The sequence below is a fragment of the Phyllostomus hastatus genome, unplaced genomic scaffold (assembly GCF_019186645.2).
Source record: "Phyllostomus hastatus isolate PE091 unplaced genomic scaffold, TTU_PhHast_1.1 phas_scaffold_28, whole genome shotgun sequence".
NCBI classification, from domain to species: Eukaryota; Metazoa; Chordata; class Mammalia; order Chiroptera; family Phyllostomidae; genus Phyllostomus; species Phyllostomus hastatus.
This window is the reverse complement of record NW_025334022.1, coordinates 12,058,215-12,077,210: the sequence shown is the minus strand read 5'-3', so window position 1 is coordinate 12,077,210 and position 18,996 is coordinate 12,058,215. Positions and strand designations below refer to the sequence as shown.

General features: G+C 41.7%; 1 pseudogene; it reads right to left on the bottom strand.

Annotated features, from left to right (window-relative positions):
• Positions 1-1,515: 1,515 nt before the first annotated feature.
• Positions 1,516-18,906, bottom strand: LOC123805052 (annotated as a pseudogene).
• Positions 18,907-18,996: the final 90 nt, after the last annotated feature.

Here is an 18,996-nt window from a genome sequence, read left to right as displayed (position 1 = left end):
AGGAAAAGAATCACAGAAATGGAGATCACATGGAGAGTTATCAGTGGGGAGGGGGAGAGAGGAGAATGGGGGAAAAGGTATAGGGAATAAGAAGCATAATTGGTAGGTACAAAATAGACAGAGGTTAAGAATAGTATACGAAGTGGAGAAGCCAAAGAATTTATATGTATGTCCCATGGATATGGACTAAAGGGAAAAATGCTGGTGTGAATGAGGGTACTGGGTGGAAGGGGATAGAGGGGAGAAAAAAAGAATAGGACAACTGTAATAGCATAATCAATAAATTATACTTAAAAATAAAAATGTCTTGGAAGGTTTTAGTGACATAGGAAAGATTCCAAAGAAATGATGCCAAGTGAAAAACATACCCTCTGAAACAGTGTTATTCAGATGATAAGTTATATAAGGAAAGAGTATTGAATAGAAAAGCAAAAATCAGCAGTGGTGATTGTTCTCATGATTTGGATTGTGAGGGTTTTTTTTCCTCTGTGGTGTTATATTCTTCAGTACTTTTCACATTTCTACAGTAAGTATATTAAGGTCATGAAAATTAAAGTATCTTTTTTAAAGGACTCCACTGTGGAGTTTTAAACATTATGGTAAAGTATAGACAGCATAAACTTTACCATTTTAACCATTTAAAGTGTACAACACAGTCTCATTAAGTATATTCACAATGTTGTATAACCCTCATCATTATCTAGATTCAGAAATTATTTAGAAACCCCAAACTCTCAAGCATTCAATCTCATTCTCCCTCCATCTGGGCCCTGGCAACCACAAATCTGCTGTCACTGTGGTTTACCTATTTTGGATATTTCATATAAATGGCTTTTTTCACTCAGCAAACTATTTTCAGGGTTCATCCCCATTTTAGTGATTTTTACTGTGGAAAAAGTCGCATTACATAAACTTACCCTTTTAACCATTTTAAGTGAACAATTCAGTGCATTTGGTACAATAAAATTTTGTACAACTATAACTGCCTAGTTCAGGAACACTTTCAAAACCCTAAAAGGAGACCCTATATCCATTAAGCAGTCATGTTTTGTTTCCCCTTTGCTCCTGCCCCGGTAAACACTAATCTACTTTCTATCTCTATTGATTTTCATATTCTGAATGTTTCATATAAATGGAATCATACGATATGGAATCATACAGTATATGGTGAGTCACACTGATAAGAAGCCACACTGTCTCAAAGGCCAACCTTGGAAGCAGCATGTGTCCCTTTTTATCAGAATTTATTAACAAACTACCTATAGAGTCAAGCCTGACATAACTGCTAGGGAATGCCAAGGTGAATGGCAGAGATGGGGGTGGAGAAGGAAGGACCTTCCAGTCCTGTACCCACTGGCTCATGGTAGGACAGGGGAAGAGCAATCCAAGACATAACATACAATGTGTAACATCACTCTTTATTATGAAACAAAACAAAACAAAACAAAACCCAGCAATCATGAATGGGTAAAATAAAGAGAACAAATTACCCTTCAGGTGGTTATGTTACCTGACCTATAAGGTAACTTCGGCTTCTTGGTCAGCCAGGCCTCCAGCTCCAGTCATGGGTATGGCCTTAGGCTGGAGAAAACAGAAAACAGAACAATGGGGATGAAGACAAAGATGACATCCTAGGACTCTTTTTAAAGGATTTGTTCAAAGGCCCCTTCTGGGATCGTGCCCGTCATCTGCAGGGGAAGAGTTGGGATGTCAGAAGAGCCAGTTCCCTGAGTTTCATTCCAGGGCACCGGGTTCCACTTTCTTGGCCTTCTCAAAGGCCCAGAAACATCCATCTTAACCCACTTGATACCCAGACCTCACCTTGAACATAGTGAAGACCTGAGCAGCTCTGGTGTATTTCCACCTGTTGTCCTGAAGGCACCTGGAGCAGGAGAAGAACAAGTTATATCCCTTAGTACCACAGTGCAGACATGCTGACCATGCAATGCCACCACTAAGTCTATGTCGCTATATCTATGCTGGGACGAATGTGCCAGAAAGAGCACGATATGTAATGAGGTGGAAAGACCTAGTGAAAACCAAGACCTCTGTCACTAGCATTTATGCCCACTAGAATTCAAAGCAGAAATACAGAGCTGTTAAGAAGAACACGGGAGCTTAATAGTGTTTATAAAGAAAGATGTTCAAGAAAATAGAAAATGAAAATTTTAAATGAAATTTCACAATAATTTTTCAACAGGGTTATAATGCACATACTGTAGTATTCATTGTTTTAAGGTGAAGCACACACAATTCAGTGGTTTGTAATATATTCACAAGATTTTGCAATCATTGGAATTCTACAATCTAATGCAAAGGCATTTTTATCACCTCACATAAAACTCCTTACCCATTAGGAGTCACTCCCTAGACCCTCTTTCACCTGATCCTAGTGACCACTAATCTGCTATCTGACTCGGAATTTTACTATTTGAGTATTTCATATAAATGGACTCATATAATATATATGGTCCTAGAAATCAGAAAAAAAATTTTATTTGATATATCAAGAAAAATAAAGTACCTAGGAATAAACCTAACCAAGGAGGTAAAAGATCTCTACTCAGAAAACTACACAACACTGAAGAAAGAAATTAAAGAACACACAGACACATGGAAGCATGTACCATTTTCATGGATTTGAAGAATTAACATAATCAAGGTGTCCATACTACCCAAAGCAATTTCTAGATTCAATTCAATCCTTATTAAAATATCAATGAAATATTTCACAGATATAGAACAAAAATTTCAAAAATTTATATGGAACCATAAACAACCCTGAATAGCTGCAACAATTTTGAGAAAGAAGAAGAAAGTAGGAAGGATCATAATACCTGATATCAAACTGTACAAGGCCACTGTACTCAGAACAGCCTGGTACTGGCATAAGAACAGGCACATAAACAAACGGAACACAATGGAGAGCTCAGAAATAAAACCAAGTCTCTAGGGTCAATTAAAATTTGACAAAAAGGGCAGCAACATAAAATGGAGTAAAAATATCCTCTTTAACAAATGGTGTTGGGTTGGACAGCTACATGCAAAAAATGAAACTTGATCACCAACTTACACCATACACAAAAATAAATTCAAGGGGGGATAAAAGACTTAAACATAAACTGTGACAACATAAAAGTCCTACAGGAAAGCATAGGCAGGAAAATATCAGACATTCCACCCAGTAATATTTTCACTGATATGTCTCCTAGAGCAGGGACATAAAGGAAAGAATAAACAAATGGGACCTCATCAAACTAAAAAGCTTCTGTATGTCTATAAAAATAACATTAAAATGAAAAGAGAAACAACTATATGGGAAAATATATTTACCAATGGTACCTTGGACAAGGGTTTGATCTCCAAAATATATAAAGAACTCACATGACTCCACTCTAGGACGACAAAAAAAAAAAAAAACAATTTAAAAATTGGGCAAAAAATTGCAATAGACACTTTCCCAAGGAGGACATCCAGAGGGCCCAGAGACATATCAAAAGATGCTCAGCTTCACTAGCCATCAGAGACATGCAAATTAAAACCACAATGAGATACCACTTCACTCTGATCAGAATGGCCATCATAAACAAAGCAACAAACAACAAGAGTTAGAGACAATGTGGAGAAAAGGGAACCCTAGTGCATTGTTAGTGGGAAGAGAAACTGATACAGCCACTGTGGAAAACAGTATGGAATTTCCTCAGAAAACTAAAAATGGAACTGCCTTTTGACCTGGCAATACCACTGCTGGGAGTATATCCTAAGAACCCTGAAACACCATTCCAAAAGAACTCATGTATCCCAATGTTTCTAGCAGCACAATTTACAATAGCCAGTGCTGGAAGCAATCTAAGTGCCCATCAGTAAATTAATGGAGATCAAAATCTATGGTACATTTACACAATGGAATTCTATGCAGCAGAAAGAAAGAAGGAGCTCCTACCCTTTGCAACAGCATGGATGGAGCTAGAAAGCACTATGCTAAGTGGAATAAGCCGCCAGGCAGTGAAAGACAAATACCATATGATCTCACCTTTAACAAGAGCCTAAACAACAAAACAAACAAACACACAAAATATAACCAAAGACACTGAAATAGAGCGAGCTAACAGTGACCAGAGGGGAGAGGGGAGGGAATTTCAGGGGAAAAGGGGAAGGGTTTGCAGGAATGAGTGTCTGAGACACGTGGACGGAATCAACGGGAGATGGAAACAGGAGGGAGGTGGGGAGGGCTGAGAGGTGGGCTGGGATGGGAGTAAAAGGCAGAAAACTGTAGTTGAACAACAATTAAAATGAAAAAAAAACTGTGGTGCATTTACACAATGGAACACTATGCAGCACAAAGAAAGAAGGAACTCCTACCCTTTGTGATAGCATGGATGGAACTGCAGAGAATTTCACTAGAATGAAAAAAGCCTGGCCATGAAAGACAAATACCATATGATATCACCTTTAAGTGGAACCTAATCAACAAAACAAACAAGCAAGCAAAATATAACCAAAGACATTGAACTTAAGAACAAACTGACAGTAACCAGAGAGCAGGTGGGAAGGGATAATGGGTGGGAAGGGGGAAAGGGTTTTCAGGAACAACTATAAAGGACATATGGACAAAACCAAGGGGTGTGGAAGCAGGGGAGGGGAGTGGAGATCGGTGGGGTGGGGGGAGTGGTCGGGGGTAAATGCTGACAACTGTACTTAAACAACAATAAAATCATTAATAGATATATATATATGTATTTCTAAATATATATATGTAGTATATAGTATATAGAGTATATATAGTATGTATAGTGTATATATACTATATACAGTGATCCTTCACCTATCACAGGAGTTATGTTGCAGAGACCCCCATGATAGGTGAAAATCTATGAAGTAGCAGCATTATATTTATTTTATTATTTATATATATTTTAAGGCTTTATAAACCCTTCACACACTCCTATAAACCTTTCCCACTCTCTTATTAACCTTTCCCACACTCTTATAAAAAACTTCATATGCTCTTAAACACTTACTACACTCAAACCTATGTAATTTTAACAACATATAAAATTCTATATGGGTACTCACCAATGAAATATACTACAACTTGAATGATGAAGATCATGAATTATGTAGCTTTTCTGTACTGATGGCAATGAAAGTGATGATGATGAGATGAATGCACTGCATAGCCAAGAAGAGCATTACAGCTCTTCTCAAGGCACCACTTCATCAGGAGCTTCATCAGGTGGTGCAGTATCTTCACCCTGGGCCATAACTTCTATTTCTGCTAAAGGCATAGGCATAACTGATCTCTTCGTCTGAGTGATGAACATAGTTATGGGGAGTTGCTGGCACTGCTTTTTATCCACAGAGGCAGCTTCTCCATGCAGAGAAACGCTCTTGAGTCCGAAGCATCTCTGAAATTTGTCAAACCAGCCCTTGCTGGCACTGAATGGGGTTGGTCTGGTTGGAGAAGCACTCGATGATTCTGCTTCTGTGTCATTGTCCTCATCTTCATCCTTGTCACTGCCGTGAACATCCATGCTTTCCACAAAACTATGATAAAGTTTCTTGGCCTTCATCCGGATGGTGTTGGATGGTGTTGGTATCCAGCAAGATATTCTTCTTCCTGCAGTTATTTATCCACAGGGCCAATGCAGACTCCATCCTCACAATGCCCTTATTGGGGGAGGTGACCACCCTCTTCAGAGACTTGTTAAAAGTCATTGTTGCCATAGACCTAATATTCTTCTCTTCTTTCTTTATGTAGCAAACAGTAGATTCGTTGATCCCGTAATGGCAGCCTACAGCCGTGCAGCTTTTGCTTTTCTTTAACATGTCAAGAAGTTGCACCTTTTCTTTGATGGTAAGCATATTCCTCTGGTGCTTGGGTTCACTGCCAGAAGCCTTAGAAGATGCAGAATATTTGGGTGGCATTGTGCGACTTGAAATAAATTAAAACTTTTATGAAAATTTCACAAAAATACAACACCACAGAGCAACACTACGCACAGTGATCAGGCCTTGATGTAAAGTGGACAAGGAGAGATGCTGAACATATGGGCACAGTGAGGAAGAGCAAACTGACTGATGCTATGGTCACTGAGTGAATCAGTGCCCAGGATGCAGAACACAGTGCGTGGCTGGTCACCTTCCATTCCATCAGCCAATAGTGTGCCATGTACAATCTCACATTGGCAAACTTGCACAAATGGTAGTGGCGTACTGCATTTCCATTGTGTGCAGCATGGTATTCATCCACTGATGAAATATGTACGGTATTTTATTTTGATTTAATACTCTTTTAATATGTTTGAATTAACATTTTTATAGTCTTTAAAAATTTTAGGCAAAAATAATTAAAATCATAAATATTATATAAATACCTATATACCACAAAATCCTGTGATATAATGAAAACTCCACTGTTGGGGACTACCCTGCCTGGTCTTAGGTAGCTGTAACTCCCTGTGACTTAGGCTGAGTGAAAGATCTCCGGACCAGGAGCCACTAAGGAGACAAAACTTATTTCCCTGGCATGAACGCTGCCTGTTCTAATGCCTGGCTTCCCTTTTGCATGATCGGCAGTCAATGACCAGTAACAATTCTCTAAGAAAGAGAATGAATCTAAGACAGACGCGATCACATGGGAATGCCGTAAGGGAAGAGACTCGGGGCTGTGGATATGAAGGGGTGATGGACATCAACCCCTGCCCCCTTGGCTTTGTCAAAGCCTGAGTCTTTGTTCTTAGATGTGAGAAATCCAAGTCTCCTGGTTGCCTCTGTCTCCTACCCTTCTCAGGCCTGCAGAGGCAAAGCAGCCCAGACCAGAAATGGCGAACCCCTGGGGTAATCAGGCCTAGGACATAGAATATGCAAGATCCTGTGAGATCTGTTTGCCAGAGGATGTTATTAACTTGGAATTTAAAGGCACAGACAGGAAACCTTTGGAACCTGTAGTCCTTTCATATGATAAAACCCCAAATTTTGCCCAGAATCACAGCAGGAGTTCTGTCTGCACCTTTGTAAGTCACCTACATCTTTTGATCTTTTCTGCCAGTCTGTGAATCCACAAACTAAGTCAGTATTCTCAATGAAAATCTGCTTGGGAATGGAGACGGGGAACCCTCCAGGAGAGAGGGTGGCCAAAGGTGCTCCCCACAAGAGAGAATGGCCCTTCTGTCCCTATTCCCCCACAGGACCTGGTTATCTCTGTGTATGTTTTTCTCGTGTTTTGACGAGCCATCCACAGTGTTCTGCACTCACTGCAGGCAGGTGAGCACGCTTCACTCCACGATACAGAATTAGATATATTTCTTTAAAAAACCCACGATACACTGAAGCCACAATAAGTGAACCATGATGTAGCGAGGATGACTGTATAGTATATAGTATATATATACACTATATGTAGTATATAGTATATATAGTATATAGTATAAACAGTGTGTATATAGTGTATATATAGTATATATACCACATACAGCATACTATATGCTATATACTATAAGTATATGTAGTGTGTGTATATAGTGTATATAGTCTATATAGCATATATAGTCTATATAATATATTGTATACTATGAATATGTATAGCGTAGTATATATATAGTATTTCATTTATATATAGTACTTCATATATATATTTATTTATATATATTTATATATATAGTATTTCATGCCCGTCCCTTTCACTTAACAAAATAGTATCAAGGTTCATCCATGTTATAACAGGTATCAGAAGTTCATTCTATTTTGATATTAAATAATATCCCACTGTATACTGATACCCCATTTTATTTCCCTTTAATAAGTTGATGGATGTTTAGGTTGTTTCCACTCTTGGCTATTAAGAATAATGCTGCTGTTAATATTTGCATACAATTGTTAAAAGACTACTTATTTTTAGAGAGAGGGGAAGGGAGGGAGAAAGAGAAGTAGAGAAACATCAATGTGTGAGGGAAACATTGATCAGCCTCCCCTTGCACTTGCCCCAACTGGGGACCAGGCCTACAACCCAGGCACGTACCCTAACCAGGAATGAAACCAGAGACCTTTTGCTTTTTGGGACGCCAACCAACCAATTAAGTCCCACCAGTCAGTGCTTGCATCCAATTTTTTGTGTGTGAGCATATTTTTTTCAACTATGTTGATATATATATATCCAGGAGTGGAATTGCAGGGCCATATGGTAAATGCATGTGTAGTATTTTGAGGAACTGCCAAACTGTTTTTCCATGGTGCCTGCAACATTTTCCATTCCCACCAGCAATGTATGAGGGTGTCGGGAGCCGACCAACAGTCTACCCTTGACACAGTCAGGACGGATGAGATGCATCTGCACAGCAGAGGCAACTGTGGCCAGATCTCCTGTCTATCTCTTCCTGTATGCCTGTCCCTGCTAGCAACAGGTGGTGGAATTTTTAGATACCTGTGCGTTATAACAAAAAATCTGCATGATACCTCTGATTCTGTGCAAAATGACTTGCTAACCAAAGAACAGAAATCCCTAACAACCCTAATGCTGCCTACTTCCCCTACCTGGGAAGTTAAGGACAAAATTAAACTATGGGCAGACCAGCTGCCAGAACGCTGGAGGAAGCTGTTGCTAGGAATGTCCCTTAAGGAGTCACCACTTAAAAGCTCAAGATTTATTAGAGCCACTACCCCTCCCATACCCTGGGCAGGAATGTTTATTAATGGGACCAGGTGGGTAAAGAAGCAAGGAGTTCTAGTTGAATATAATAATCTCAATACATGGAAACAAATACAAAACATGCCCCCCCCCCCACCAAGATGTATAAATCAAGAGACCTGGGCAGGAAACCAGTTACCTAACCTAGACAAATCTAACCTCAATGGACAATAGCTAATTTCTATATAACCTATAAATCACCCCTTGCACCATTTTAACTTAGACCAATCCCTAGAATCTTAATAGACACCTACTTACTAATTGGTACCTGAAAGTTTGTGCCCATATAGCTTTGTTGGCTATCTGAATGATAACCCTCTTGGTCAAAATAACCTTTGTTTAACATGGTTGATCTGTGGGACTTCCTGCACTTTTTGAAGTTATTTCTATGGTAACCATTTCTGTTTTAATAATCACACTATGCACCTGCTTCATTGAATGTTGTATAACCTTCCCTATAAAAATAAAGATTGATTCTTCTCGGTGAGTCAGTCAGGCCTAAAGAGCCTGGCTGTCCTCCAGCACCCCACCAGGTGTCTCACTCCATCTTCTTTGCGTGAGCCGTTCCTCCTTCAGGGACCCTGAGACCCGCCGAGGCTGGACCCCCACATGAGGGTTCCAGTTTCTCCACATCTTTGCCAATACTTACAGCCATCCTAGTTTGTGTAACAGTATCTCATTCTATTTTTGATTTCGATTTTGCAAATGACTAATGATGTTGAATATCTTTACATATGTCTTTGGACATTTTTTTGATAAATGTCTATTGAGATCTTAAGTTCTAAGCATTTTTAAAATGTATTCTGGATGCACATCACTTATCTGATAATGATTTGCAAATGTTATCTCTGATTCTGTAGGTTGTCTTTTCACTTTGCTGTTAGTGTCTTTTGATGCAAAGATTTTAAGTTTTGATGAAGTCTAGTTGATTTATTTTTTATTTTTTTTGTTTGTGCTTTTAACATATGTCAGAAACTGTTACCTAATTCAAGTTCACAAATAATTTACTCCGATGTTTTCTCCTAAGATTTTTATAGTGTTAGTTATAATTTGATTTATGTTTATATAGGGTGTGAGATAGAGGTACAAATTAATTCTCTTGTGAGTGGGTATCCTGTTGTCACCGAATCAGTTCTTGAAAAGACGTCTTTACTGAATATTTTCCTTACCTGGTTGAATATTTATTGTCTATAAAGGTGATGTGAGTGTGTGTGTGTGCATGTGTGTATAGATTTTAATTCTATTTCATTGATCTATATATCTATCCTCAAGCCACCACAATATAGTATTGATTACTGTGGCTTTGTACTAAGTTTTGAAATGGGGAAGTTTGAGTTTTCCAACTTTGGTTTTTTTTTTTTTTTAAGATCATTTTGTCTATTCTTGGTCCACTGCATTTTCCTACAAATTTTAGGATTAACTTGTGAGTTTGTACAAAGAAAGCAACTTGGATTTTCATATAATTGCATTTAATCTCTATATAAATTTTGTGAGTATTGCTATCTTAACAATGTTAATTCTGATCCAGGAACATGGGATATCTTTCTACTTATTTAGATCTTTTTAAATTTACTTCAACAATGTTTGGAGATTTCAGAGTATATAGTTTGCATTTTTTTGTTAAATTTGTTCTTCAGTATGTTATTTTTGAAGTTATAATGAATGAAATTATTTTCTTAATTTCATTTTTTGATTGTTCATATTAGTAGTGTATAGAAATACAATTGGGTTTTGTATATTGATCTTGTATCCTGCAATCATGCTGAACTCATTCATTAATTCTACCATTTTTAGTGGTTTCCTTAGGATTTTCTATATGCAAGCCCATGTCATCAAAACAATATATTGTTTTAAATTATATACATATATAAGAATAAAATTAATATACATATTTCATGAGCTCACTTTTTTTAGAAGCACATCCAAATAGTTCTTTTTACAAATTAAACGCAAAAATTGCCATGATCCACTTCCTTTCCCTTCCAGCTCCTTCCTATCCCCACAGATTCCCAGCACTCACTTCTGAGACCACTGGAGGCTTATCCCAGACTTGGTGGAGAAAACCTGCACCATTTCCTGCTGCTCCACAGAGAGGATGGGCAGGGAGCTGAAGGTGGGAAGAAAGATGGGCCCTCAGATTTCCCAAAATGACCCTGCTTTCACTGTCATTCAGAAACCAGTTTCTTTCCATACTCTGACTGTGCTTGCCCTCCCCCTCCCCAGACTCCTTGGCTGATACCTTTGCCCCTCCCTCTGAGCTTACCTTTGAAGAGGTTTTCTACCAGCTTCACTCAATTTTAGATTTAATCCTAATGCATTTACCTTTTACAGTAGCTAAAGGAATGGATACTCTAATCCCCATTTTCAGAAAGGGATACACAATGAATCACTAAGGTCTTGTAAGTTCACCAAGGCCATTTTGCTATCTAGTGAGTGTTGAGGTCAGGAAAAGAATCTGGTATTTTGACTCCAGAACCCACAGTCTTAACCACTAACCTAGACCTCTCTTTGGGTCTAACTGTTGGCTTTCCACAATATTGAGAAAACTTCCAGGTTGCACCACCACGTTCCTATACCAGTGGAATTAGGCTGGGATGGGTATTCATTCTCATGTTACACCCACAACACTTACTTGGAATTGCTCTCAGAAGACAAGATGAAGGTCCAGGTGAAGGCATGGACAGACCCTTGAGATTTTTCTTCCACTTTGAAGACAACAAACAGCAACCCGCCCCTCTTAGAGTTGTACATACGTTTCACACAAACAGCATTCCTCAGTCAGGGTTCTAACCTGATACTCTTGCAACATCTTGATGGCAGCTAGACAAGGATAATTTTTTACTGGGACTCAGGAGGGGATTTCAGGGATTGAGAGGGCAACAGTAGGTATAATCAACTCAGTAACAGGACTTCTAACATGTGCCAGCTCCTCTAACACATATTCACTGGATTCATCTTATTTTAATTATTTCATTGTTGTTCAAGTACCATTGTCTGCATTTATCCACCACCACTCCCGGCACCCCAGCCATCCCCACCTACCTACCCTGATTTCATGCCCCCTTGGTTTTGTCCATGTGTCTTTTATAGTTGTTCCCAAAAACTTTTACTCCCTTTCCCCCCATTATCCCCTCCAACCTCCTCCCTGGTTACTGTCAGTTTGTTCTTAATTTCAATGTCTCTGCTTATATTTTGCTTGTTTATTTGTTTTGTCGATTAGGTTTGATTTAAAGGTGAGGTTATATGGTATCTGTCTTTCATGCGTTCATTTTTTTAAAGGGTATTGACAGACCATTTTGCAAATAAAGAAATGTAAAGGTTAGATTATGGGCCCAAGGTCACAGAGTAAGGAACTAAGATGAAAGTTGCAAAACTTCACAGGTTGTGCCTCTAACACATGAGCTATGTTGGAGTAGAAAAGCATGGATATATGTCAGAACACAATAGTTTGGGGGTAATGTAGCAGTGGGAGAAAGGGAAGGGAAGGGAAGGGAAGGGAAGGGAAGGGAAGGGAAGGGAAGGGAAGGGAAGGGAAGGGGAGAGGAGAGGAGAGGAGGGGAGGGTAGGGGAGAGGAGGGGAGGAGAAAGGTAATCAAGGGAAGGGAAGGAAAAGGAAGGGAAGGGAAGGGAAGGGAAGGTGAGGGGAGGGGAAGGCAGGGGAGGGGAGGGAAGGGGAGGGGAGGGAAAAAGAAAAGGAAAGAAAAGGAAAAAAGAAAAGAAAGCAACCTGAGAAGCTGGGAGAGTTTGGGAGGAAGTCCATTTAAGGAAAGTGAGTAGTGGGGGATTTGGGGAGGGAACTGCACACACACTCACCTTCCTTGAAAACCCCACTGACAGAAAAACGGAGCAGCATTTCCTCAAATGGAAGAACAGTTATTAAAGCTCTCAGCATCCTTGTAAACTTCCTACCCACCTCTTTCTTTGTGATGGAGGGAGGATACAGGTGCTTACAGTCTGCACACTCAGATCTACCACATAGGAGATGAGGTCATGCTGAGTTTTGGGCAACACACAGAGGGAGCACACAATGTCATTCTTTGTATGTTTCAGCAGCTGAACCCTCAGGTCTGTTGGGGAAGAAGAAAGGAAGGTTGAGCCCTTGGCTACTATGAGTCACCACACCTCTTTTCCCATACTGATCTCACATCATGTAATTACCAGGATCCTTGACTTTCTTCATATTTCTATTACCCTTTAAGTACTCAAACAAGCTGTTTCTAAGAGAAAAAGAGGAGCAGGAGGTGGTGATCCAGCCAGTGTGGGTGCTCCCATGGGCTGGCCTGTGTCTGCTGGGGAGCCACATGCCCCAGGAGCAGAGTCTGAGCTGTGATACTCACTGATCTGGATTGTTCTGGTTGAAGGGAATAGTCAGGGAGAAGCAAGCCTTGTCGTGATAAGCACTAAGGAGACTCTGTCAGTTTCCAGAATGATACATCAAGCAATACCTGTGGGGAACAAGGAAACTGGTTATCTCCCTGATTTGGGCCCCCAGCAGGCCTTGAAAACTTCACTCAACCCATGAGCAGACCTGAGCTTGTATAGCCTCTCCTGTCCCAGTCCTCTTCTATTTCATGATCCCAGGGATACTTACTGAAGCAGGAATTGAAAGACTAGATTCTTCAGCATCTCAGATCCTTTATGGCTTTCCTGGAATCAAAAGACACCTTCAAACTATGTAGTAGACAAAGCATCCCTTGCAACACCCCAAATATTGCTTGATCTATCCTCACCTTACAGGGTTTTATTATGTCCATGTGTACAATGTCAATTATAGTTGGTGGGGTAAATCTTGGCCATCCTGGAGAAGGGAAGAGTAACTCAGAAGTGGAGATGAGGGAGGTGGCCCTGGAAGATTAAGGGAAAAGGTGGGTCCAGGAGATAGTGAGGAGCAGATGTTAGGTATGAAAAGGCCCTGGAAATTCAATGGTCAAGATTACAGTGGGCATCTGCATTATGAGATCCTGGAAGTCTCCACTGTTTATGCAACTTCTCTGTGTGTGTCTCTGTTTCTGTCTGTCTGTCTCTCTGTCTCTGTTCCTCCCTACTTTCCTCCCCACCTCCTTGTTGAGAACTGCTCTGCCTGGTATCAGAAGCTGTAACCCCCACCAAGGCTAAGGCTGAGGGAATGACCTTGGAACTGTAAGCCACCAAGGAGACAGGCTTATCTCCCTGGCAGGAGCACAGCTTCTGCTCCTTTTACTTCATCCATAACTGGCCCGCAGTGCATGGTCGGTTAGCTAATGATGATTAAGACAGGCATGATCATGTGGGAGGCCCCCAAGGAAAGACTTTGGGGGCTACAGCAAAACGGGGTGATGGACCCTCACCCCTCGGCTTTGACAAAGCCTGAGTACTCATTGTCTGTGAGAAAATCTCCTAATCTCTTGGCTGCCTTACTTCCTTTGCTCCACCTAAGCCTGAAACAATGGCAGGGTGGTGCAGCCCTGTGCTGGAAAGGGCGGGTTCCCCGGGTGATCAGGCCTAAGAAAGAATATGTAAAATCCTGTAAAACCTGCTTTGTTTAGAATGCTCTCAACTGAATGATAAGGGTTCAAAGAAGAAGTAAGTTTGTTCCTTAAAGATTTTTACAGCTCTTTAGCTATCTGATCCTCACTCGAAATAGGCCCTCAGAATTCTTTGTTATCTATTGTTTGATCCTTACTTCCTGGCAATGTTTAATGAGCATTACCTGAATTATTGTGTAAACACACCCAATAAAAGCTTGCTCGGGTGAGAACAAGGCGCTCTCCCCTAGGGAGGGTGGCTGAGGTGCTCTCCTCTAGGGAGGATGGCCATGGCGCTCCCCACTAGAGAGAGTGGCCATTCTGTTCCTATTTCCCCACAGGACCTGGTTGTCTCTGTGTATGTTTTTCTTGTGTTTCAATGAGCCATTCACAGCGTTCCGCGGTCACTGCCGGTTGTTGGCCATGACACCTCCTCTCCTTCCCTCTCTCCTTGTCTTGCTCTGTGTATGTGTACATTTCCACAGAGATCATATTCACGTCTTTTTCAGAAGTCCATGTCCCCCAAAATGGATAAGAGTCTGAAGCAAATATGTAATTTAGGCAAAATTTGAAGTGCTTGTGGGCAGGTGTGGAGGTCATCAATGTGAGTAGAGCCAATGTGAGTAGAGGTCATCATGAATGATGATGAATGAAGGCACTTACCAAGCAAAACAACTGGGGGAAACATTTCCTGATAGCACTGTCCAAATACAAAAACAGAAAAAAAGTAGTTGATAGTTCAGGTTGCAATGCTTCCATTTAGTTAAAACACACATGGCATGAACAGAGACAAGTGTTTTTCCCACTCAGCAGCCCCCTTCCCTCCTCAGCCTCTGATTTTAAGATTTTTGAGTCTAGTCGCCTCCCGAGCACTTACCATCTGCCATATGGAATCTCAGAAATACACAGTCTCTTCATCTCTCTCCACACCTTCATGTTCATATCACCTTCATCTCTCCATCACCTTTTCCCTCCTGCCTTCCCTCTCCCTCAATCCCTCTCTATCCTGTCAATTAACTCCTTTCCAGAGGGCCCTGACTCCCTTCTCCAGTGCCACAAGACACAGCATTTGGATCTCAGATTCCAGGGCTTCTTTCCCATCCTTGCCTCCCTTTCTTCCTTCTTGTCTCCAGTGAAGGCTCCAGAGAAGTGGGAAGGGGGTGGGAGCCCAGGGCTCTGCTACCTCACTGGGGGTCCAGCATCCTGCCAGGAGCAGGGCCCACCCCATGCATGGCTCAGGATGCTGGGGCAGGGAGGTGAGGGAGGACAAAGGAAAAAGGAAAAAAAGCAATGGGAAAGATGTTCTTCCCTAGTGCTGGGGGATGGGGTCAGGGGGTGGTGGAGAAAGAAAAAATTGGAATTCCCATACAATAGCCCTTTCCTTCATCTGTCCCTAGATGGCCCTGGCTCTCCAGGTAGGAACAAAAATCATGCACTTGTTGGCCTAAGGGCCACTGGATGCTGATTGAGCCTTTGCCACTGTGAAAGCTGAGTCTGAACTGTGAGTGGGAAACACAGCAGCCATGGGATCAGGAGACCTTCCCCAAGAAGGAGTAAAGGGTGAGGTCCCAGCTTAGCATGAAGCTGGGGGTCTGTGGATCCCTCTTATGATGTCCACCTTCTCTCTTTGTGGCTCCTGAGCACCTATGCTGGTCTTAGTTGGTTCCTTGCCTGAAGAACCCTACCCATGTATAGTACCTAGGTCTCCTCCAAAGGATCAGACAAGTGATGTGATGTGTCGTGGGAAGAGCCACTGAGAGGGCTATTCTTCTGTTTCATTAACCCCTCTGGCCTCTGCCTTCCACTGCTGCTTCAGAAGGTCCTCTATGCACTGGTGTTGTCTCACTTCTGGCCTCTTGACTCAGGGAACCCTGTATTCTTCCAAGGTTTCCCCACCCCCTGGCATTACACTAAAAGAACAGATGTCATGATTACAGCCACATAGGGCCTGGATCTTTGGCATAGGGTGGGAAAGTCTTCATGCCAGTGTGGGATTTTAGGGGGGACCCTTTTCAAGGGGAAGAAAGAAAGCTTCTCTCAGAATGGGATAGAGATACTCCGTGTCATCTCAGAAGCTGGAAACCCTGTTTCAGCATCTGTCTGGGGTGGAGACTCCTTCTCAATGCAGGGCAACAGCATCTAGCTAAAGACTGGATGCTCTTGGTTCTGGTGAGGAGGGGGAGCACTGCTTCTTGGAACACACTCTTGGGTGGGCATGCTAGAGAAGGCTGGGTATAGAGAAGTGGGACACCAACTCCAAACCAGGTGAGCAATTCAGAGAAAGGAAAGGAGACCTCTAAGCTCAAGTGAGAGACACATACACTAGGAACAAAGAGGGAAAGGCCTGTGGTCCTTCCAGAGGACTAGAGATTACACATCTTGCAGAGGGGCACTGTCACGAGTAATTTGGCTCTCAGAGGGTGAATGAAGGATCTCTCCATGAAAGGATGAAAGTGGTTTCACCAACCTTATGTAGGTGGTCTAGTCTGGGAAGATGCCACATAAAGGGTTTCCTTCCAGCCACAGCTCTTTGAGCTTTAGGCCTCTGATCTTGTCCAACTCCCAGTCTGACTTCAGCTGTGAAATATGGGAAAAATTGGAAAAGGAGTACCAGGGAAAGAGGGACATCTGGGCTCCTGCATCCAGTCCCCTCCCGGCCCCACGGGTACCTTTGCCTGCCTGCCACCATCATTCTGATGACCACTATGCCTAACTCTCAACTCAACTTCGATCTGTCCTTCTCACCTCATTTTTTGAAAGGTTCAGGTTCTTAACTGTGGGAACCATCTACATAATTTCAGACAGGTCATCCAGCTGGTACAGTTTGTTCTTGCACAAGTTGAGGGACAACAGCTTTGGGAAAGAAGGCTTAGAGTGATGGTTACTATCTGGGATCTCAGAGACAAAACTGCTCTCCATGTAGTCTGTGCTACCCCCAACCATAACATCAGAACCGGGCCTAAGGCTTCACCTCAGGGAAATTCTTTTCAATGATATGTAGGGTGGCAGCCATGCACTTTCTTTGATTCAGGATTATAATAACATGTGGTTCAGTAAGTCTTCAAGGAGCCAAGAGGAGATAATTAAAAGGCTTAGAGGGGTCCAGGACCAGCACCTCCCTCATTACCATTTCTAGGTCTCCTTCTCAGGCACACATTTGTGCCTTCACCTTCCCTAGAATTACTACTATTAGCTTTATCTGGGTCGAAGCGGAGCTTATGAAGGTCAAGAGCTTTCTGGGAGACATCATATCATTTGCTCATGGTCAACTGCAGAGGGAGATGGAGACTGAGCTCTGAGGGTGTGGTGGTGACAGGGAAATTGGGGGCTTGAGGTGGAACAGGTGGGTATGGGGTACACAACATGCCTTGAGTCTGCATTCCCTTTAACTGCTCCATTTCTTTTGGCTTCAACTTATTGCACACAGAGTGGGGTACAGCAGAAGTATTGACAAAGATAAGTATCTGCAGGGAGGGGAGGAAGGGTAAGCACCAGGAATTCTAATCCCAAAGAAGGTTATTAGCCTCTGGCATGTCCTTCTGCTTTGGGACTAAGTATGGGTAATATCCTTAATACATGCCTTTTGGTTCTCCCCATCACAAATCTTATAGCTGACATCTTTCAATGCAGAGGTAGCACTGGCACCCTGGACAAAGAACAGGGCCTGGTGTTGAACATGGTGGAACTATAGGGATTGAAGGGAACAGCAATAGTGTCAGAGGCCTATGGCCCCCAGCTGAGCCAGGTCTCTCCTCCTTTCCTGTGCTCCCACATCTGGCTTCACCATCCTCTCTTATGTCCACTGGAGTGAAGGGGGCACTGCAATGGCTCTAGATTGAATTCATTAGCCATGTATTGTCATACTTTATCCCATAGGGATCTAAGGGTGAGAAGAACAGAAGGGATGGGAGAGAGGAGAAACATCGTGGAAAAAAGACTGGAGAACAGCCCAGCACACTGTTTTATTATGACCTCTTACTGAACTTTAAAAGGCTTTAAAGTAGTGACAATGCACAGGATTTCACATTTCTTTTTCTTTCTTTCTTTCTTTCTTTCTTTCTTTCTTTCTTTCTTTCTTTCTTTCTTTCTTTCTTTCTTTCTTTCTTTTTTTTTGCCAGATATAGGTTTTCTAATTGTCATTCCAACATTTCTCTCCCAGGTAATCAAATTTAGATGCTTAAAATCATCTTCCTTTAATAAGGTTGCATGAGACATTCTATTTATTGAAGATCCTACCTGTCCTTCTGATGAAAAAAAAACACTCTAGAGAATCTATACCCCACACTCAGCTTGAGCCAAATGAAGTCATCTAGTGAGAAGTTGCTCCATCTCCTTGGCATTAGTTTCTACCTTTGTCTTTAGACAACCTCTTGTGATCTTCCTTCAGTCAGCCTGTTTCTTTTTTTATGCTTCTCTGAGCCTGCCCTTTTGATAATTGATGATGTTAACTCCTCCAGTCCCTAACAATGTTCCTAGCATCTCTATATGAAAACAACATAACTCCCCTTGAGCTGCCTATCCTGCACATTCTCTATATTTTGTCAGTGTACTCACTGTGATCTTGAACCAGTCCCCCAGGGTTCCTTCCTGTGTGTTCTCCATTTGTCTCTCTGGAGGAGTTCTAGCTTGATATGCTTTAATCCACTTCACACTGATATTGTTGGGGTGGAAGTCAGAGAGAGTTCCATCAGGAAGTACATAGAAGTGAGTGTCCATAAATGTATAGAAATGCTAAAAAGTCTTTTATATATGTTCACCTCAATTATACCAATTCTACAAGTAGGATTGTTCAATCATTTTTCCAGT